This window comes from Apodemus sylvaticus, chromosome 3 (assembly GCF_947179515.1).
Source record: "Apodemus sylvaticus chromosome 3, mApoSyl1.1, whole genome shotgun sequence".
In the NCBI taxonomy this organism is placed as follows: Eukaryota; Metazoa; Chordata; class Mammalia; order Rodentia; family Muridae; genus Apodemus; species Apodemus sylvaticus.
The window spans coordinates 58,556,617-58,580,600 of record NC_067474.1 but is presented as its reverse complement, the minus strand read 5'-3'; the positions used below and the strand labels follow the sequence as shown (position 1 = coordinate 58,580,600).

The following is a 23,984-nucleotide window of genomic DNA, read 5'->3' as shown; positions in this document are numbered from 1 at the left end:
TTTTTTTTTTTTGGCTTATCGAGACAGGGTTTCTCTGTGTCGCCCTGGCTGCCCTGGAACTTGCTCTGTAGACCAGGCTGGCCTCAAACTCAGAAATCCACCTGCCTCTGCCTCCCAAGTGTTGGGATTACAGGCGTGTGCCACCACGCCCGGCTTATTTGTTTCATTTTATCTGTAGGAGTATTTTGTGTTCCTGTGTGTATTCAATACATGCGTGCTTTTGTGCCTGTAGAGGCCAGAAGAGTGTTGGATTCCCTGAAGTGGAGTTAGAGAAGGCTGTAAGCTGCCATGAGGGTGTTGGGAGTCAGACCTGTGTCCTCTGGAGGAGCAGCCAGTGCTTCCCTGAGACACCTCTCTGGCCCACGGAAGCACTTTTACTCCCGTGACTGGGCAAATTCTTCTGAGTGCTGTTTTTGCTCAGTGATTTATGATTAACTTTTAAATAGGTCATTCACCCGCACAATGCCATGCTGGCCTAGAAAAGAAGAGATACAGGCATCGTACTGTGAGCTAAAAGCTGCATGATGGTGTGGGGAGGAACAGAGTTCAGCTTGGTAGGCCATTTGCTTGGCATCCGAGAAGCCTTGGGTTTAACTCCCAGCCCCTCATTGCCAGGGTATGATGGAACAATCCTGTAATCCCAGGACTCAGGAGGTGGATGCAGGAGGATCAGAAGCAGAAGGGCTGTCTTCAACTATATGACAAGTTTCAGGCCAACCTGGGCCCGGGACCCTGTCTTGGAAAAAAAATGATGAAGATGGTAACCCCTAAGTATTCTCCCCATGGTAAAATCAAATGCCTATTCAGAGAGCGGTCCCTCCGCCCAGATCTGAGCCCGTACCATCCTCTCTCCTGGGTTTCTTCACAGCCGGGCAAGTAAATGCAAACAAAGATGCTATCATTCTTCTTCCTGTGAGGGGCAGCACACCACACGCACTGCTCTGTCGGCACCAGGCCCCAGTTCTTTCCTTGACTATGCACCCCTATCATCTTTCTGCATCAGGACACAGAGTCAGTCTTCACTTTCTGACAACTGATTGCTTCACTGTGTGGACGGTACTGGAATCTAAAAGGGAGTCCTCTGCTGATAAACATTTGGGTTATTGCCAGTCTTTTGCTATTATAAACAATACTCAGTGAGTTATAGAGTATGTACATCATTTCTGCATGTATGCAGTTATATATCTGGATAACACTCCCTACTGATAGGTCAAAGGTCACACCCATTTGTGCTTTGATAAATGTTGCCAGGTTGCCAAGAAAAGAGATATGCGCTTGCCGATTAATGCTTCGTAAATCAATGTGTATTGACATTTCTATTGTCTAATCTATTTCACTTCTTTAAAACACCGGTCTCAATTCACCAAAGTAATTTCATGATAACCCAATAAATAACTGCACAAAGTGGAAAAAGTACAGCAGTGGAAAATAAAATTGGATACAAAGCAAACAAAAATGAATCATAAAAGATTATGCTGTTTAAACACTACACAATTGCTCAAGAGAATCTAGAAGACAAGGAAAATTATTAAGATTTTTTTAAAAAGCCATCTGAGATGACCCCAGAAAGGTGAGGAAATCTAAAAAGCCAATTACCACAGAGATTTTCTTAAAAGAACACCACTGCCCTGCTCCATTCCCAAAACAGAGTTCAAAGGTGAGTTTTTACAATCTGCACAAGGAGGTTCATCCGAGTGAATTACTTCAGTTTCATTTCCCGCTAATTTTCTACTTTGAGAACTGAGGATGTAGCACTATCAGTAGAGGGCTAGCCTGGCATGCGCAAGACCTTGGGTTCAATTCCACAGAACCCAGGTACAGTGGTGGCACATGCCTAGAATCCTAAGTTCCAAGTTCAAAACCATCCTCTGCAACACAGTAAGTTTAAGGCCAAGCAGGGCTACGTGGTACCCTATTTCAAAATGCATACACACACACACACACACACACAGAGAGAGAGAGAGAGAGAGAGAGAGAGAGAGAGAGAGAGAGAGAGAGAGAGAAGCCTCACTTTTTTTTTTTAGGAGTAATTTGGGATGTATAAAATGTTGTAAAGATAACACAGAATCGCCATCTGCCCTGCACTCAGTGTTCTGGAAAATAACATCTTACATAACCTTTAATATATTTTAGGGGGGCAAAATTAAGACACTAACATCAGCACAATACTATTTACCAAACTGCAAATTGCAGGCAATATTAAAATCTCATCGGTCTCTCCAATGTTCCTCTTCCATGCCAGAATCCACTGCAGGGTACAATTTGTATTTAGCCATTTTGATTTTCCCCAATGCTATTTCTGCTGTTCTACAGCATAAAGAAGGGAAGTCTGCTCAGTAGGACCAGCATAATACAAACATCAGTTCTGATAAAGACGACTCAGTGAGGTGAAAGTTCAGCCTTTCCCATGACGAATGAAAAGTGAGTATTCTTAAAAATAATGATCAGATCTGGGCAGTGGTGGTGTACACCTTTAGTCCCAGCACTTGGGAGTCAGAAGCAGGCAGATCTCTGTGAATTCGAGACCAGCCTGGTCTACAGAGCGAGTTCCAGTTCAGCCAGGGCTACACAGAGAAGCCCTGTATCAAACAAAACAAAACAAAAACAAAAACAGGGCTGGTGAAATGGCTCAGTGATTAAGAGCACAGACTGCTCTTCTGAAGGTCCTGAGTTCAAATCCCAGCAACCACATGGTGGCTCACAACCATCCGTAATGAGATCTGATGCCCTCTTCTGGTGTGTCTGAAGACAGCTACAGTGTACTCTATACATAAACTAGATAAATACAACAACAACAGTGGAGCTACTCGCACAGGTGCAGGGAGAGAGAGTTGCCAAGGCACATCCAAATGAGCACAGGATATCCACACCGAATTCTTGAAAACCTGGAGGCATCTGCTTTTTAATAAATGAAGCAAATAACAAACTAATGGACAAGGCTGAGCATGGGCACAGGCTACCAAAAAACATGAGTTCTAGGCTCTGCGAACCTCCACATTCCTGAGACAGCCCCGGCTTCCTGTGACACGCCAGCTGAGACATGATAATGGAAGTGACCAGATTGGGCATCTGGTCACCACAGCTGCCTTCAGCTCTGCCAAAGTGGATACGGTTGCCATCAGTGACCCCTTCACTGACTACAGTTCCACAGGACAATCAAGATTGAGAACCGGGAAACTTGTCATCAATGGGAGGAGGGTCATCAGCTTCCAGGAACAAGATCCCCACATCAAACGGGGTGATGGTGGTGTACAGTTTACTGATGTCTTCAATACCACAGAGTAGGCTGTGGCCCTCCTGAAGGGCAGGAACAAAAAGGTCACCCTCTCTGCCCCGTCTGCCGAGGCCCGCACGTTTGTGCTGGGTCTGAAGCATCAGAAGTACACCTCACTAGAGACTCAGCAAGCTGCTTTTCCCTGCATCACCTAACCAACCAGGCAAGCTCCTCTAAGACACCTGTGTTGTCAACGGACTGGTGTCCACAGCCCTCATCACCCTGTGCTTGGCCCCTCTAGGAAACAGGCAATGGCTGTAGGGCTGCACAGATCACCATTCCTATGTACAGCTTGCCAAAGCTATGGACAAGATCATCCCAGACTTGACCAGGAAGCTCAGTGGCACGGCCTTCTCTTCTCTGATCCACAGTGGAACTGCCCTGTGGCCCAGAGAAAGCCTCCTGACGCAGTGGGATCAAGGAGGCGGAGTGCGTCGGAAGGCCTCTTCTTAAGGAGCATCCTGGAGACACTGAGGACCAGGTCATCTCCTGCAGCTCTAACAGCCACGCCCACTCTGAAGCTGGGGCTAACAACCTTGGCAACCCCTTCATCAAGCTTGTTTCCTGGCATCACACAAATTTGGCTACCACAACAGTGTGGTGGACTCATGGTCCGCATGGCCTCCAAGGGTGAGCCTTGGATCGTCAACCCAACCAAAACTATGAGGACAAGAGCCACCGCCCACACTCAGCCCCAACTCGCTGAGCTTCTCCCGCAAAGTCTCCATCCCAGACCCCCAGAGGAAGGGGGGGCTAGGGAGTCTTATCAGAAAACAAGAGTGAACCCTTGAAAATTGTAAGACTGCTGAAATAAATCCACTTAAAATGTTAAAGAACTCAGTCTGTGGAGAGTCATGGAGCAGCCACGGAGCTGGGTGGCAGGGTGGCTCAGTGGGTAAAGTGCTTGCCATAAAGTGTGCAGACAGAGTTTAGCTCCCTAAGCTCCACGTGCCTGGTGGTGTCGGCCGTCTGCCTATAATGCCAGCCTAGGAGGGCAGGGACAGGGCCAGCGGTGTAAGCTGGATAGTTACACTAACCACACTGGGGAGCTTCAGTGTTTATATCTCAATGAAAATATGAAAAGTGATGAAGACATGCACCCCCACACCCCTACACCCTACACACACCCCTACACGCATACCCCCCACACCCCTACACACATACCCTCCACACCCCTACACCCTACACACACCCCTACACACATACCCCTACACCCCTACACCCTACACACACCCCTACACACATACCCCCACACCCCTACACCCTACACACACCCCTACACGCATACCCCCACACCCCTACACGCATACCCCCACACCCCTGCATGCATACCCACACACATACACCTACACAAACACCCACATAACACCTACATACACACCTCTATATATGCTCTTACACACACAAACCTACACACACCTACACACCCCACACACACCTACACACATGCCTTCATACTCAAAGTTACATACATCACTCACACAATTACAAAGTTTGGATGAGAATGGCCCCCAGGGCTTCACACTTCAATGCTGTTCATCACGGAGCAGCACTACTTGAGAAGAGTTAGGAGGCCTGGCCTCGCTGGAGGAAGTGTGACGTCGTGGATGGGCGTAGAGGTCTCAGAAGCTCAAGCCAGGCCAAGTCTCCCTGACTCTTCCTGCTGCCTGTGGATGAAGATGTAGAACTCTCAGTTACCTCTCCACATGTCTGTCTGTGTGCCACCGTGATGATAAAGGACTAAATGATGATAAAGGACTAAACCTCTGAAACAGTTAGCCAGCCCTGATTAAAAACTGTATTTTATAAGAGCTGCCATGTCACGGGACCTCTGCACAACAATACAACAATGACTAAGTCACTACCAAATAATTCAATAAGGGTTTCCCAAGGAACCAAAATTTCCAGATTGAGACTATCTGGAAGGGAGCTGATCATGCCTGTGATCGCCGGTAATGGACAAGCAGAGGCAAGAGGGTCACGGGTTCTAGGCCAGCCTCATCTATGCAGTGAGAACATCTTCCCCACCTCACCCACAAAGCATCAGTCCTACATAATGAATGGAAAACCAAGAGCAGGGAACAACATGATATATTTTATTTTGCTTTGTTTTATTTTATTTTATATTATTTCATTTCGTTCTGTTTTATCTTATCTTTTGAGACAGGTTCTCACAATGTAGCCCTGGCTGACCTTGAACTTACTGTGTAGATCTGGCTGACCCCAAACTTAGAGATCCACCTGCCTCTGCCTCCAAGTGCTAGAAATAAAGGCACTTACAACTATGACAGGCAAAAAATTAAAAGCTAGAAACAGAAAAGAGCTTCTAAATATTTGGTAGGAAAAATAGATCAAACATAAAAGTTGAGAATAAAAATAGCATCAGACTTAAAGTTCACATTATTGCTTTTGCAGAGGCCCTGAGTTCTGTTTCTAGCATGCACAATGGGAGGTTCACAACCATTTGTAACTCCAGCTCCAGGAATCCAACGCCCCCTTCTGGCCTCCAAGGGCACCTGCACACATGTACTCACACATACAGGTACATATACACATAAATAGAAATAAATCTTTTTTACAAAGCAAAGATAGTTCACAATTTAGTCAATACTGGATAATATTTATATCTTTATAATAATGTAAACATCAGGGGCTTGAGAGATGGCTCAGCAGTTAGAGCACTGACTGCTCTTCCAAAGGTCCTGAGTTCAAATCCCAGCAACCACATGGTGGCTCACAGCCATCCATAATGAGATCTGACACCCTCTTCTGGTACATCTGAAGACAACTACAGTGTCTCTTCACAACAATAAAACCCTAACTAAGACAATACATTTGTATTGTTTCCAATTTTCACTTTTACAAAATCTTTGCAGAACTATGAAGATGGGTCCTTTGGTAAAGTGCTTGCCATAAATCCCTGAGCTAAGCACCCACATAAAGGCCCGAGTGTGGAGGCAAGGAGAGGCAGGAGCATCCCCAACACACAGCCCTACCACAAAGGGCTTTGTAAACAGTAATTTTTTTAAAATGTCAACGAGGTGAAAACAGCACCTAATTCTTAAATACTTATTTTCTTAGGGGCTAGACAGATGACTCAGTTGCTAAGAGCACTGGCTGCTCCTCCTGAGGATTCAGGGTTGGTTCCTGTACCCACATGGCATCTTAGAACTTTCTGTAACTCCAGTTCCAGGGGATCTGACACCCCCTACTGGCCTCTGCAAGCACTGCACACATGTAGAGCATAGATACACATTTGGGCAAAACATGCCCATATACATAAAATAAAAATAAACAACTGGGACATTTTTAAATGAAGATAAAATGTAAATATTCATACTCTCACAAACACTCAACTTATCACTTAAGAACATGTCCTAATATAATGGAGAAAATTATGGTGGCTATTGGTTCAAATGTACTCTGAAAAAATAAAATAAAAAACAAGAGGAAATATCACACCATCACATTAAAATAACCTAAACTATCCACCCCACATCAAGCATTACCTCAGAGGCCCATATAATCAACATTGGTTAACAATATGCTAACTCCCACCTAAGTTTATAGAAATCCATATTTTATATATTAAAGTATGGTTTCCATAAAAATAGAATCATGTTATACTCCTTGCACTTCATTTTTTTAAAGACAGGGTCTCACTATGCAGCCCTAGCTGGCCTCAAACTCACAGAGATCTGCACTCTTACGCTGTAAATGCGTCATGTGCATCTTCCCCCACACAGGCTCACTGCTGTGTGATCTAGTCACTTCATGAGGAGTTCTTCATGTGCATCTTCCCACACACAGGCTCACTGCTGTGTGATCTAGGTCACTTCATGAGGAGTTCTTCATGTGCATTTTCCCCCACACAGGCTCACTGCAGTGTGATCTAGTCACTTCATGAGGAGTTCGTCATGTGCATCTTCCCACACACAGGCTCACTGCAGTGTGATCTAGGTTACTTGATCAGCTCCTCTGATCGTTTCTCATGGGCCCTGCTTGCTCAAGTTTACTGGTTGTTACTTTGTTGCTGTTTCTGCTCCCTATCTCCAGACCCCTCTCTGTTTTTCTACTGGAATGTCTGTCTTCCTTGCTTCCTTCCAGGCACTCTGTTATAATAAAGGTCACACTGGATTTCTGTGACACTCACAATAGAGGAAAAGGAATGTAAGTCTTAGACTCCTGACGATGCAGAGGCAGGAAAGTAAATGTGCAGTCAAGTCCCTGGGATATTGTTTCCAAAAGCAACTGCCTATGGGTTTGTCTAGGGGATCAAGTTAGTGGGCAAGTTATAGGATGTGGATATAACTGGGTCTATCTTTTTTGAGGGGATCAAAATTTCAAGGAACTAGGATGGTCAGGAGGCTTACAATCAAGCCATGTTGTGTGTGTGTGGGGGGGGGGACTGTCCCTGACTCTGTTGCCTGTGTGTGGAATTCATTCCCCTAACTGGTACAGGAGGGGGAGGAGAATTCCATTCACACTCAGTGAAGACCTTTACAGCGCTCCAAGGATGTAATAGGTTTTCTTAAAAATTAATATTCTGATCCTGAAAGGACTTTAGCAGCAGCTGCGGATTGCATGACTGTAAAAGAGATTCTATAATGGAGTGGAGAAAATCTTCCAAGACCAGGGTCAGAAGACTTCTGCAATTCCTTCTGGCCATGCAGGTGGTGCCTCCGTTAGATCAGGAGACCTGAGACTTGTTGCCTTCTGTTTTAGATTTAAATCCCTATATCTTCTTGATCAGCTGAAAGTTCTGAAGAAACCAAGAAACACAGATGTGAAATCTCTCACCTGGCTCTAGTCTCTGGAGACTGCAGAAGTTTCTGAACTCTCACATATGCCCACCCACAAGACCTGAAGACCAGCAAGCCTTCGCTTCCCATTGAAGGTCATCCAACTGCAGCAGTTACCAAGGCTGTTAAACTGCTGCCAGATACAGTTTAGCTAACTGATTTCTATAAATGTATATGACTCTAATTAAAATAATTAATTTGCATTATATATCTGGACTGTGGGTAAGCCCGTGCCTTCATCTAGGGATCTCCAAAGACCAGTCAGATGGCTACATCAATGGAGCCATTAAAAGCTGCCCCTGACTCAGCAGGGTCCAAGCAGGTCCATTTAAAGTCAGGAGAATGACCTGCTAATGGCTCTAATATCTGCCTGTGATGCGGGGCTAATGGGACAAAGGAAGATGCAGATAATCCTCAAACATTTAGAACCTCCGCTACAACCCCAATGCCAAGAGTCTTCTAGCCTCTAATGGTTCCATCCTTCATTGTTGGCCCTGACTCCTGGCTCAAAAGCGCCTTTGCCTGCAGCTGAGTTCCACACCTCGGGAGTTTTCGGTCTCCTGCAGTAGTATCGCCCTCTGACACATCCTCTCTACACACACACTCATTCTTCTTTTATAGCCTTCTGGATCCAAACCTAGACATCTTGTCTTTGGCCCTCCTCTGCCCCAGGCTAAGCATCCTTAGTTCCCGACAGATCTTCAAGGCTCAGGGTTGCTTTACCTCAGTCCTCTCTGGCCACAAGTCATTCTTACACATACACCCCTTAAATGCCCAAATTCCCAAACAGAACCCATTCCTGGCTCTGTGGCATGAGCAGAGAACAAAAAGGCATGCTCTTCCGAAACAGTTCCCAAATGGACAGGTGGGGAGAGGGAGCAAAGGAAGAGAGAGAAACTGAAGGGCAAAACCAGCTTCTGTGACATTCTTTAAAACTGGATAGCAATTCAAGCGGGCTGCCAGAGGAGGAGGGAGAGGAGGAAGAGGAGGAGGAGGAGGAAAAGGACGAGGATGCTCCGCTTGCAAACAACAGGGATTAGAAGAGGAAAAAACAGCAAAGAAATGCAAAAATCATAAGCAAATTTCTTGAGTTGAAAAATGCATTTCAAATATAAAGGACACACAAAACAATTCTCAGTGGTTCTTCACGGAAGGCTTCTCACATACTAAGTTCTTCAGTTGCAAAGAAAAGAAGTTACCTTAAAATCTGTTTTTAAAAACAAAAAGAGGATAATCATCTGAAAGAGATTGGGCATTATTATTATTATTATTATTATTATTATTATTAGTGTGTTGCACACCATGGTGCTCTCATAGAGGTCATGGGACAACTTCGTGGAGTCAGTTCTCTTCCTCCACCTCTATGTGGGTTCCAGGCATCCCTCAGGCGGCCAGGCTTGCGCAGCAAGCACCGGCACCTCTGAGCCTTCTTGCCAGCCCCTAGGCTTCCCTTACAGCACAACAGAGGTAGACGTCATTATTCTTCTCCTCGGGGAACGTAAAACTTTTGCAAATAGTATTTAAGACTTCAAATTGTATAGACACACCTAGGTTATTCTGTGATTTTTCTTTTTTTTTTTTAAATAGTTTTATTGGGGCTGGAGAGATGGCTCAGCAGTTATGAGCACTGACCACTCTTCCAGAGGTCCTGAGTTCAATTCCCAGCAATCACATGGTGGCTCACAACCATCTATGATAGGACCCGATACCCTCTTCTGGTGTGTCTGAAGACAGAAACAGAGTACTCATATACATAAAATAAATAAATGAATCTTTTCAAAACAATTTTTATTTTATTTTGTGTCTGTGTGTATGAGTGTTTTGCCTGCATGTATGTCTTTGCATCACATATGTGCCTGGTGCCTACATAGGCTGGAAGAGGCATTGGATCCCCTGGAAGTTGAGTTAACAAACAGTTGTGAACAGCCACATGGGTGCTGGGAATTAAACCTGAGTCCTCTGGAAGAGCAGCCAGTGCTTTTAACCATTGAGTCATCTCTCCAGCCCCGTTCTGTGACTTCTCAGCCTAAGTGAGATCTTATACTAGCTTAGTTTCTTGCCCTCATCATTTTCTTCTTTCTTCCTATCATCGATTTGAGCCCAAGACCCATGACCTCTGTTTTCTCTTAGGATCTATCACCATAATAAATGCTGGTTGTACAAGTGAATGTGTCAGTCCCTGAGTGAACAGAACTAAAATAACAACAGAAAAAGGCAGAGTATTAAAATATCACTCGAGACCACATTCACATGGTTTTGTATGCGAGCAAGAAAAATCCACAAACCTGTGTTATAAGTTGGTCTAGTGAGATGAGTAGTGATGAATGAATGCTATTCCAGGCATGCTGCAGCAGGCTCCCTACTAGTAATGCATCATTCTAGCTGGCCCTGAATTCCAGCTGATTCCTGGGTAACAACGTCAGCTTCATAAAATGGTGTCTTCCAAGGTGTTCCTACCAATCTCTGCCATGTAAATGAATACTGATGAGAGCTTCCCTCGATCATGGAAGGCACCTTCCAAATGGGGTCCTTGAGGGACAAAGTAAGAGAGGGAGATGCGGGGGAGGGGGAACTGAGAAAATGATTCTGCTCTTTCCTGTATGCACTCAGTCTGCTGCTTATAGCATAAAAGACCCCCTTCAGTAAGAACCCAGTCACTGGGGGCCAAGGTGGGGAACACTGGGGCTGGAGAGAGTGCTCAGCGATTAGAAGTTCCTCCTGCTCTTGCAGAGGGCTGGTTAGGTTTCTAGAACTCATGTCAGGTGGCTCACAACCATCTATAACCTCAGTTCCAAGAGATCCATGGGTACCTGTATGTACACACACACACACACACACACACACACACACACACACACACACCACTCCATGCAGGTCACCAAGAATGAGAGGGGAAAGAAAGAGAAGAGCTTCTAGGTCAGGAGAGGAAGGCCATCTCTCAAACTGTGCTCTGCGCAGTGGCAAAGGGCCCTGGCAAGGCAGTCAATGCCTTGGCTTATTTATCCTACGGTTTCCACGAACTTCTTTAATCTTTTGCTCCACAAAGACCGATTCCCCATACAAAGAACTAGAAATAACAACAAAATGAAAACTGTAAGGACTCTGTCCTCAGAATTAAAAAACGTTCTTCAACAGAGAAAATGAGAGCATATAACCAGGCTATCTTACTGAGCCAAAGATAACCCTGAGTTTAAAATCAAACCAAGAGTATAATTAAAAAAGGATACAGAGATCAATTTTACTCATGAATCACTCGCACAATTCTGAAATAAGATCCAAGTAAGAAATTAATAATTCCTCAAGTTGAGAAATGCTAGAGTTCATTTTATTACTCTCTCTGCTTCCATGTGCACTTAAAATTATTATTCCTTTAAAATTACTATGTATTTTTAACCTTTACATTTTTATTATACATGGCTTCCTAAAGCCATTTTCATGCAAGTTTATCATGTACTTTGAGTCTATTCCTTTCCTTTATAAAATTACTCTTAAGGTTTTAAAATTTTACAATTGCTACTAAACTCCAATAGCAGTATATTATAAAGAGTATATAGAACAATTAGGTTGGATTTATCCTAACTTAATAAAACTTCAATTTAAGGAAAATTGTCAATATATCTTACCATAGAAATAGAAACAAGAGAATATAAATGGTTACATTGGAAACTGTGGGTCACTTGTTACGTGCAACCCGATTTCCTTGTTTTGAATCTCAACATAGAAACACCATGCCATTATATATCATTTTGAAAAGAAAAATAGAAATATTTTGCTTAAAAGAGAAAATAAAGTTACAATATTTGCTGCAATGTTTGAGTTGTTGGGGAATAAGTGAAACAAGCCATGAAAGGAGGCAGGGATGGAGAAAAGGTGCATGGAGAGGAGGAGGAGGAGGGGATGGAGAGAGGAGGTGGAGAGAGGGGAGATGGGGAGAGGGAGAGAGGGAGAGAGAGGTGGGATGGAGAGATGGCTCAACAGTCAACAGCTCTTCCTGCTCTTCCAGAAGACCCAGGTTGGGTTCCTGGCATTCACACAGTACAACCATCTCTAACTCCAGCTACCTCCACAAGAATCAGGTACACACGTGGTACAGACATGTATGCAGGCAAAACACCCATACACATGAATTGTTTATATATATATATATACATACACATATATGTATGCATATATATAGTCATTTTTTTAAAAAGTAGAGAACTACAGTCTAGGAAGAACTGATTCAGCAGGTGATAGGTGGGACCTGAGAATGCTCATTTTAATGTGGCTCTTAGATAAAACTTAGGGGTTCCTAGCCAAGCAGTGGTGGCGCTCGCCTTTAATCCCAGCACGTGGGAGGCAGAAACAGGCGGATTTCTGAGTTCAAGGCCAGTCTGGTCTACAAAGTGAGTTCCAGGACAACCAGGGCTACACAGAGAATCCCTGTCTTGAAAAAAACAAAAACAACAAAACAAAACAAAACAAAACAAAACAAAACAAGAAACTTAGGGATTCCCAAGGAGAGTGATAAGCCAGCCCCGGGTAATGGATTTTGTTCTCTGTTCAGAAGTCACAAAGCCTGGTTTTCCTCTGCTAATATCACCAGGAATTTCTCTACAGATCTAAAATGCCACCATTCCAAGTTTTCTGCATGTATATCACACTATCTTCTACCAAAAAGACTGCTCTCGTGACAAATTTGGGGGAAAGGGGTGGATAGTTTCCTGTGACTCTGGTAAATCACCCAAGAATCTAGCTTGAGAGAGGAGGGGTCTGGGTTCAGTTCCCAGTCCACGCTTGGCAGGCTCTGTTGCTGTGAGCCTGTGACAACACAGCACATGGCCGGAGCAGCAGGCATGGCGGTTGCTGTCCTCACTGAGAACAAAGCTCTCCAGAGCACTCCTCTAGCGACTGCTTAGCCCAAAGAGCTTCCACTTTCCAATAATGTATGAATCCATCAAGGGATTAATTCATTGATTAGGTTGGAGCCCTTAAGACCCAATCACTTGAGCCTGGAGAGATAGCTCAGCAGTTAAGAGCACTGACTGCTCTTCCAAAGGTTCTGAGTTCAAATCCCAGTAACCACATGGTGGCTCACAACCATCCGTTATGAGATCTGATGCCCTCATTTGGAGTGCCTGAAGACAGCTACAGTGTACTTATATATAATAATAAATAAATCTTTGGGGGGGGGGAGAACCAATCACTTGAAAAAAAATACCACCAGCTAGCAATGAAAGCTTCAATGAACAAGCTTTTAGGGGGAGTTTCTCCTAGTGAGGAGAAACATTTTTTTTTTTTTTACCTACAGGTTCATGAGCTAATCTGAAGACAAACAGGCCTGGAGAGGATAAAGATCTTCAAGTGACTGAGGGATGCTGAGGCCTTCCAGGTATCACATAATCCTCTGTCCTCTATCCCTCCGCAGCCCTCTGTTCAGGCCTCCGCTCCTCTGGAACTAATTCTAATTACATCTGACCTTCAGCACGGAGCTTGGGCCTTGCCACATTCAGGACAGTTTCCAGGCTGCTGGCCTAGCGCGTCTCACTGGATCCCTAATTGTGGTGGACTGACTAGGAACGATCGCCATAGACTCCCCTCCTGGAGGCTCCCCATAAAGCCTCCTCCTGGCTGCCAGCAGTTCTGCTACTGCCTGTGAAATGAGGTGTAGAACTCTCAGCTCCTCCAGCATCATGTCTGCCTGCATGGGGGTCATGCTTCCCGCTATTATGATAATGGACTGAACCTGTGAAACTAAGCCAGCCCCAGTTGCTTTTCTTTATAAGAGTTGCCTTATGAAAGAAACCCTAAGACACTAATCACAGTACCTCAGTCGAGTGTCCTGCCCCTCCATCCAGCTGGGACCAAGCCACCTGCACTTTTGCCTGTACTTTCTGACTTCCTGTGGATCTGGTCTTGTTTTCTGCCCCTCACCATGTGTTCCCTAAACGGAGGAGGAGGAGGAGCACACCACCCATGCATAGCCTAGCAGAGCTATGTGCACCAAGCGGTGTTTGTTGAATGAATAATGACAAGAACATGGATGCCTAAAATATAGTGGTTAGATCAGAATAAAAATAACTTAAATTTAGACTTCTAAAGACAAAAAGTTATGAGTCAATATTTTGGAGAAGCTCATTATTAACTTTCTTCTTTTACTGTCATTTAAAAAAATGTTCTTAATTACACTGTATGTGTTTGGAGGTCAGAGAACAACTTTTAAGAGTCAGTTCTCTCCTTCTACCAGGTGGGTTCCAGCAAGCAATCAAACCTGGGTGGCCGGTGTGCACCACCATCCCCAGATTTGTATATACATCCCGAATACAGATCAATTGATATCAGCTCCGGTTTGTTACAGTGATCATGGCTTGGTGAAAGATCATGGCTGCTGTATCATAGCTGGCTGAATTTCTTAGACTGGTATGTCACTTTATTAGTAAAATGTCATTCTGAGAAAGGAAGGGGCATCTGTCCTAGGCCATGTGATACGTGGCACACCTAGTACCATGATGTACAGCCCTAGTACAGCTGCCACCAGGACTCCATTTGCCACCTCTTCCCTTCAAGGATCAAGTCAACACAGGTCTGATACAGAATCCATTCACAAACCATGTGGTCTGTGGCTGTAGACCCAGTCCAGGAGAGCCAGATGGCAGCGTCATTTCCCAGGTGCCCGTAGGTCCTCCACCTTCCTTTCTGAGCCTCTGCTTCCATGAACCATCTTGCCCAACACCTTCTGTTTTATAGAATAGGGCTTCAGAGGCCTAACAGGAGTTTTACCATGGACCCAAGAGAAACCAGTGGCTCCCAGCTGGTTCTCCAGGTCTCCTTGGCCCACGGGAGCCTGAGTGTTGGACCCAGCTCTTCCCTACATCCTTTCCAGGGCCCATTTCCCATCTGGATGATAAGTCAGATGATGATGACTAACTTGCCATCTTATACCTGGAGTGTCTTAGGCCCTGGTCATTAGCATCCTCAGCTAGCTCACCCTGAACCAGGTGCAAATGAGACCCGGGAGATGGCTCTTGAGAAAGCCACCATCCTTGTCAGTGCTCCTAAATGACAGATGACCTCAAACTACCTTCCTGTCTTTCCATGTCAGCGAACTGCCAGACCACTTTCCCGACAGCCCACCGTACACACGATGCTATGGTATGTCTCGTCCCTCAACAGTGGCAGCCTAAACGGTGATGCTCACTGAACCTCAGGTTTGGTCAGGCTAACTGGCTTTTCCCCAAGTCACATAAAAATACATATGCAACTGTTTAAACAGAAAATATCCATTCACATTATCACCCCAAATCATCCTCAGTGCTGCAGGGGCCGTCACAAGTGTTTGCAGATCCAGGGTCTCTTGGGACCACAGGTCCTCAGATTTCACATCTGCCTGGCAAGATTGGGCAGCTCAGAAAGAACTGCACTTCTTATCTAACTCACTGCAGATGGCCTCTGTGTGGCCCTCTGGGAGCTTTAGGGAGGCAGCAGTCAGCATTGATGGGAGCTCAGGACCTGTCTTTCTCCTGACAGCAATTTGGGGCCATGGGGCCCAGGCCACTCCAAGAGGATGATGGGAAGTTGGTCACACAATTCATCGGCCTTATTAGCAGACAGTGAGCCCTGGGAAGGATGTGGGAAGGGCTGACTTGAATACCAGCGAGGCCTACACTTCACCTCAGCTGTCCTGAGGTCCCTGGAGCAGCCCTCGGAGATAAAGGCAAATGTCATTGTTGAGTTACATGCAGCTGCCAACCCCTTGTCCTCACTGAGTGAGGAACAGAGTACACAGATCTGTAACCAGGCCCCTGGATGACCAGCTGCTGGACACAGGACCCAAGGTACACCCCTTTACAAGCAAACCTCAGTTCTCCTATCTGTAAAGGGCTTGTATGAACGAGCCTAGGAAATATGACTATGTTACAGGGTTGTGCATCTCCATCTCCCTATGATGGTGCTACAGGCACACTCAACTATCCACAGTTCTTATGTGGGTGCTGGGATTTGAACTTGGGTCTTCACACTTGTACCACAAGCATCTGACTTATGAGCTATCCCCTCAGCCCTACTTACAATTTTGGTATGAAAATCCAGACTATAGAATCTTTTTGTACCAGGTATTGTTTTAGGCCTTGGGACACATTGGGAACAAAACCCCAACTCTCATACGTCCTAGTGGGGATCCAACTACACTAAGTACAATAAAGGAATGTAGAAATGTTAGAAAGCGTGGGCGCTAGGGGGACAGAGATGGAATTCGTACTGACATGGTCACACCGGATATCACTGACTCTGAGATCTCATTGTGGGTTCTCCCATGTACATCTCCGAGAGCCCTGGAGTTCTACCTGTGTGTCTAATTCTCTGAGTCAGATCTGTACAAAGGGACTTAGCCACCAAACACCTGAACAAACATGTCCGCTTCACATTCATCCTCTGAGATTGAGCTCTAATTTCAATTTTCTACAGGTTCCTTTAAGAAGCCCCGATCAAGCCCCGATCAAGGTGGGGCACGCCTTTATTCCCAGCACTTGGGAGACAGAGGCAGGGGGATCTTTTAAGTTTGAGGTCAGCCTGGTCTACTGAGTTTCAGGACAGCCAGGGCTATACAGAGAAAGCCTATGTCAAACACAAAACAAAACAAGAAACAATGCCAAGCAGCAGGATGCCAGAGAGAGACACTGTGGGGTTACAGAGACACTGCAAGCAGAATCCACACAGTCCCTGAAGCGAGAGAAACATGTCACCTAACTCAGGGCAGATCAGCAGGGACGCTCACTGGAGACCTACACTTTTCAAGCAGTTTCATGAGCACAGATGACCCTCCTCTCCCCACCTGGCCTCGGGTCTTCCCCAGTGACCCCTCATGTCAAGAGCAGAGGCTTTGACACTCCCTGGTTCTACTGCAGCTCTCACTGGCCGTCCTACCAGAATGTTATTTTATAGTTTCCTCAGCCTGTCAGTGAAATGGGAAGTCTCTTCCACGGCACAGTACATGTGGTGTGCTAGACACCGTGGTGGACATATGCTGTTAAAGGAACCCTGGGGGTTACAAAGCACAGCCAGCACTGAGCACACCAGGGTGGACTGCACAGAGCTGGGAGGACTGGTGAGGGACTGCCACTTCAGGGGCTGCAGAGCCACAGATGAAAGGAAGAAGAGAAGGCCAGAGAGACAGGAGAGAAACCAGAGAAGCCTGAGGTTCAGAGATGATGGCGACTGTTTGGAGCATTCTCGGGAAGTTACTCACTAAAACAATACTGATTCGCTGCGAGTCCCCTCTGGGTACACACCCCAAAGAACTGAAAACCAACGTTCAAATGGAAACCTGTACACTGATGTTCAAGGAGTAATATTTATGACAGCCAAATGGCAGAAACAGCCCCCAAAGGCATCAGTGAGGATAAAGAGATCATGGCATCACCTTACAATAGAATAGGATCCAGGTGCTAAACAGGATGAAGTAATGATGCAGGCTACAATGCGAATACATCTTAAAGACACATGGATTGAAAGAAGCTAGGTACAAAAGATAAAATACTATAGGTTTCCATTTATATTTAATGTCCAGAGTTGGCAAGGCTACGTAGAGACAGGAAGCAGACTTGTGGCTGCCAGGGCCTGGCAGGAAGGAGGGACTGGAAAGTGCTACTTAATGGGTACAGGGATTATTTGAGGGATGATGGAAACTTTAAACTAGATAACAGTAATGATTATATATCAGTGCGAGTCTATCTAAACGCTGCCAGACTGTATTCACTGAAACGGCTATGGCTGGAGATGGCCCAGCAGGAAAAGGCACCTGCCACCAAACCTAAAGACCGAGTTTGACTCTTGGGATTAACATGGTGGGAGGAGAGAACCGACTCCTGAAAATTGTTCTCTGTCCTCCACATGAATTTGTGCATGTTCACACACACACACACACACACACACACACACATGTGAGCACATGTGCATTTTACTATTTCAAAAAGTATGCAACTGACTAGGTCAGGTATATGTACAAGGGAGCCAACAAAACCCATCCTGTAAGGAATCCACAGATTGACCGTTGATTATGGCCTTCACTGGAGAAGCTTGATGCTACACAGTGCACAGCACACCCAGGAGGGGAATGGAAGTCTGTAGGGACCTTCTCAGCACAGAGTTCTTTAGAGCCTGTGGTATCTAGTGTCCCCTAGGCACTGAGTAGAGAGAGTCTCTTCCTTCTCCACAGATGTGTTATTATGAATGTCTTCATTCTCATTAGTAGAGAAAAACTATTGACCACCATCTGGGAATAATCTGACCACACTGTGGAGTGTGGACTAAGATCTAGATCTGTGTTTTTACTGTGAAATGATTTATCACGTCACTAGGCACCAGGAAACTTCCAAAACCCTCTGGACACATTTGATACCATGAGCACCAAAATCAAAACCCACAACTGCTTAGGAAATTTAGACTGAGGGCTCCCAGAGCCACACTCTAGTGGACTGGGCTGTGACTCCATGCGTCTGTCTAGGAAGTGACGTGAGCTCCCAATCCTGCCAGATCAAAGCCTGCCAGGTCACAGCAGGGTATCAACAATGGCTTCCAGAGCCAGACCCAAGGCATGCTTCTCAGGCCTATGACCCATGGCCGGTGACACCAAGGCTTTATTCTACCCCGAGGTCCCTTGTCTGAAGTCCATACCTTCCCATTGATGAGGTTCCCGCTAGGGCTTTAACTCTTCATGTTCTGAGTCCACACCCTGGGGTTCAGATTCTAGTTGAAGAGTTTTCAGCCATCTCCAGTTAAAAAGAAGGGATTCCAAGTCAGTGTGATCACCCCACCAATGTCTAGCCCCTCTTGCACTGGGATCTGTGCTGGGCATGATAGCAGGGGCCCAGGTTACCCAGTCATGGCCCCTGCCCTTGTTCTAGAGAAGGTAAAATACACTCTTAGCTGATACAGTTCAGAGTGTGGGAACCTCGAGAAAAAGGATGCATCACACATTCTGACGAGGAGTCTGAGAAACACCTCCTCCAGGGCAGCACGGGGCTCATTTCTGCTTGAGGCCTGATTGCTGTCAGACAGCCAAGAGTGCCAGGTGCCATCTGCCAATCAGGACCCTGCAAAAGGTTCAGGCCAAAGGGTTACTCCAGCTGTCTTAATTAAGCCCTAATTAAGTATTCTGCCCGGAAACCCCCCTCCTGTAGAACTGCACAGTTTACAGGGACCGATTCAGGGAATCAGGTCAGCTGCTGGGTGATGACAGCCGTTAAGAGTGGCACTGTGGAATGGTGCCAGTGGGATGCATGGACTCCCCACACACCACAAGGCTCGGAACTACAGAACGCCAGCTCCTGTGAAGCGTTCGGCCCTGCCCCTAGCCTCAGCCTCTCCTCCATAGCCCAGCTTTGGCCAGGGGGAGAAAAGAAGGAACATGTAACTAAAGGCCTTCGAGGCACTGTAGGAAAGAAAACCAGAGTGACTGGCGGATGGTAGCCGGTAACGAGGCTGCCACACCCCTCTTCACTGAAAGACTACCAACCAGAAATTACAGAGCATTCCAGAAACTGCTGTCAAGTCGAGCACTTTGACTTAATGTGGGCTCTAAACTATAGGCTATATGCCTATATAACTATAATCTGCAAAACCACTGCCTTCTGGAGGAACCAAACCCTTCGTTACACTGGGCATGGACAGGCAGGAAACACAAATTTGATCTAACGTGTAAGGTGTTTCCGGTTTGGGCAGTAAATCCTTGGAGTGTGTACTTTAATGTCTGGTCTTACTGTCTGTGCAGCAAGGAAGCCTCTTCTGAGGATGGGAGAGGTCTCTGGAGGGATGGAGCCAAGGCACACTAGTCTAGCAGCAGCAGGTACACACCTCAGGGTACCCCAATTCTTCCCCTGCAGGAGCTTCTTTTTGCCCTACCCATATCTCTTAGGTCTGTTCACACCCCAAAGTCCTGCCACCTCTATTAAGATTCTGACTGGAAATGTCAGAAGTTGGATTTATTCTGTCGTAAGTAGCCACTAGCAAGCTCACACAGGGTCAGGACCCTGGCACCTGCATCAACAGCAACAAAAGTCCCTCCCACTCTACTTCCCAAGCCCAGAACCCAGGTTTAGGAGCATCCATCAGAGTTTGGGGGCCATGGATATAGCTCGGTGGTTAGTGCCAGCTTAGCATGCATGAGTCCTGGGTATTAGCTCCAGTCTTGCTAAAACAAACAGAAAAACAAAACAAGACAGAACAACAGCAAAATCCAGCCACTCTCTGGCTCCTGTGAACCGGCCTCCTCAAACTTCCCAGACCACACTACACATGGTAGAGCTGGCACTGCCTCCGAGGTGAGCCACTGCACCTGGTCCCCTGGCCTCAGTGTTTCTATCTCTCATCTATACCACATATCATGGGGTGTTCCTCTAAGATGTGAATCTGACTGTCATTCTCCTGCATAAAGCTCTGTCACCCCATAACTTTTAGGGTGATTTATGAGGCTCTCACTGGGAGCCCTGGACTTGTGTCTCAGCTCTGCTCTTTCATTAGATGGATGACTGTGAGCAGATGAATTCCCCACTGATAAAGTGCTGATGATAACAGCACCTGTCTCACAAGGCTGTTGTGTGCTTGAAGGAAGGAATGCGTGTAACAACTCAGAACATGCTGTGCCTGGCGTACAAGCACAGCACAAAAGGTAGCTACTATAATAATCTCCAGGCCATTAAGGCCCTAACTGGGCAGGCTCCGTGTGTCTCTCTCCTCTGTCTGTGTCTCTCTCTGTCTGTGTTTGTGTCTCTGGGTCTCTGTGTCTCTCTGTCTCTCCCCCCTACCTCCTTGTTTTCTTCTCTCTCAATACTCTTACATTCCAGAAGGTTCCAGCTCCTCTGCACTCATGCTCACAGATTAGAAGCTTTCATTGTCAAGACTAGTCTTCCCACAGCTGCAGTCCCCATAGAGTTCATTACCATCTTGCTACTGTCCTGTTTGTGTTTCCGTAGGGCTGGGGCTCAAACCCAGGGCCTCACACACACTAGGGCAGGGCACTCTTACCACTGAGCCTCATCCACAGTCCCTGAACGATTTTTTTTTCAAGACAGCCTTACAGAGTTATGATTACACAAGTCACTGCTTCTCAGCACAGTCACAGAGCTGAGCATCTGCCATCACAGTCAACGTCAGAGCAGGTCAACTCCCAGACAAGCCCCGGACTCATAATTAGGCAGTGCCACGTCCCTGTGTCCTCAACAAACTCTAGACAATTACTAATCCGCCCCAGTTGATTTTTAGGTTCCTCTTCATAACTCCAACTCTTAGGGAGGTGCTCCCAAGTATCCAGTACTTCCCTCCATCTGTGCTCCCAAGCATCTAGTACTTCCCTCCATTGGAACTGACCTCATGCTTGATAGACAATAGGGCTCACACCCTAGTTCTCTGGTTTACATGAATCTTCAGTGTGAGATGGATGCTCAGTAAATACCAGTTGAGTGAATAGCACCAATGGTGCAAACTGACCAATGCCCAGGACCGAAAAATCAACTGACAGTATACCACATTCATGGCCTGTAATGAAGCACAAGACATTCCTTCCTAAGTCACCACCACAGCCACCATCGGTGTGTGTCAGATCCTTGGAAGATGAGCTTTGTCCAGGATCTTTAACAAGGTCAGTCCTGAGTGAGAAGGAGGACAAGTTGGAAAAAGTGAACAAAAGCCCTGCTTTAGGATCCACTAATGGTCGGTTTTAAGGGATCTGGCATCCCAGGATCATTAACGAGTGAAGTCAATACAAACATCTGGAATGAAAATGTTAAAAAGGAAGGAGAGAAGGAAGGAAGCAGTTTGTTCTAGAAGTTTCCTACAAAGCCTTTCTGTTAAGCAGTGTCTGTTTTCCTGCACATTCCCAATTATAAAATTAGATCTGCCTCCCCCTAGACAATAATCATGCCCTTTCAGAATCCAACGACCATCATAAGAAAAGCAATTACCTCCTAATTAAACATTAAGGCAATTTTCAATCCATCAACACCCTGAGGCAAAAGTTACAGAGCAAGACTAAAGAGTCTCCCCTCACACCCCTGCCCCATACTGCCAGCTACCGCTGCTGGATACACTTCCGCTCAGGCCTCGTTTATGAGAAACCATTCAATGGCTCCCTACTGCCCCCAGGAAGAAGAATGACTCCTAGTTGGGTACAAGAAGAGCCTCCTGCTTTGGGTACTGGCCTACTTACCCAGCCTCATTTTCTTCTAATCACCTTCAAATAACCTCCACCCAAACCTTCCCACAGCATCTGTGTCTCTACCTTTTCTCTCTCTCCTAGCACGTACTCGACTTAGCCCCACGTCTCCCATGTCAAAAATTCTACTGTCAATCCAGGTGTGGTGGCACACACCTTTAGCCCCAGCACGTGAACAGCAGAGACAGACAGACCTCAGTGACTTGAAGGTCAGCCTGGTTTACAGAGCTAGTTCCAGAACAGCCAGGAAGACATGGAGACCCTGTCTCAGAAAACAAAACAACAAAACAAACAGAAAACACCAAAACTTGTCAGTGTTTCCCCACAGTGAGCTAGTCATGATGTCTGCAAAGTTGGCCCCATTTCTCAGTCTTCTATCCCTTCTTCCCTCCCTCCCTCCCTCCCTCAATCCCAACCCTGCTTTATTTTTGGTTTTTGTTTGTTTGCTTGTTTTTGAGACAGTCCATGTAGCCCAGGCTGGCTCTGAAATTACTATGCAGCTGATAATGTCCTTGAACTCCTGATCATCCCAGTTCCACGACCACAGGATTGTGACCCTGAAAGGAACTGCACTTCAAGGACCCACAGACCAGATTGTCAGATCTACCCGGCAGTCGAGGTCATGGAATCAGTCATGGTACGGCAGGGGCAATTTTCTAAGACTAGGAATTTCATTGTAATTAGATAGATCAAAGTGTAGAGCAAAGTTCAATCAAATTGTGGACCCACCCCCACCCCCATCGCATGTGTAATTCAGAGGTGAAAGTCTACACTGTCTAAAAAGGTACCGACGCAAGTGGGGAGGTCTGAACCTGAAAGAGGGTCAGTAAAACCTGTTCCCTTCCTATCGCCAGGTGACTGTGTAACCCAAGCCTACTCACGACCTGATTAGGACACCGTTGTGCTGCACCAGATCCAGAGTTAGAGCTGGATAAAGGTGCTTTCTGAGTTTGATCCCTGAAGCATGCATCATGGAAGGAGAAAACCAACTCCTGAAGCTGCCCTTTGACCTTCACAATTGTCCCTTGGCACCCATGCCCCATTCCCACAACAAACACAGAAACAAAGGGACCCTGGAGATAAGCTGAAGATCTCCTTTCTTGGTATTTACATCCTGCAAGCCTATACTTTGGAAAACCTGTGGGCAATTTAGTGCCAGAAGTATTTGATAATTATGCCTTTTACATACAAATGATTAATGATACTTGTGTACGCCAGCGCACTCACAGGAGAAATCTGCCAGATACATTTGAGAAGAAACTTTGATAATTGTCATCAAGACTAAAAGGGGGGCCTTTGCTCCACGGAATGCACGAGAACCAACCTGCTATGGAAATGAATATTTAAATACACATGTATTTAAATCTGTTTCCATAGTATATTTATTGCTGTCTACACACATGAACAGAGTAGATATTACAATTGAATGGCAGAGCAGTTCCCTTTCTGAGTGCAGTCTAGAGAAAATTGTCTCAGAGTGAGAAATGACCACTCACCAGTCAGTCTGAGCTGGAAGGACTCCTCCAAGGCCTGAGTCCCGCACCTCTTGTCCACACCGACACCACTCCTTCATCCCTGGACACTGGGCCCAGGCTATCCTTCAAGATAAAAGGCCAATGTTCCCAGGATTGCAGCCACAGGGATGTGAGTATCCAATGACCCACTGTTCCCCAGCTCATCAATAGGTGGGGTAGAAAGCCTGGTGAGGCCATGGGGGCGCGGT

The 23,984-nt window shown here is 46.0% G+C and overlaps 1 protein-coding gene across 1 annotated transcript in view; it reads right to left on the bottom strand.

Annotated features, from left to right (window-relative positions):
• The window catches only part of Frmpd1 (FERM and PDZ domain containing 1), a 97,980-nt gene that overhangs the window by 56,181 nt on the left and 17,815 nt on the right, over positions 1-23,984 (bottom strand). The gene's annotated exons all lie outside the window — the stretch shown is intronic.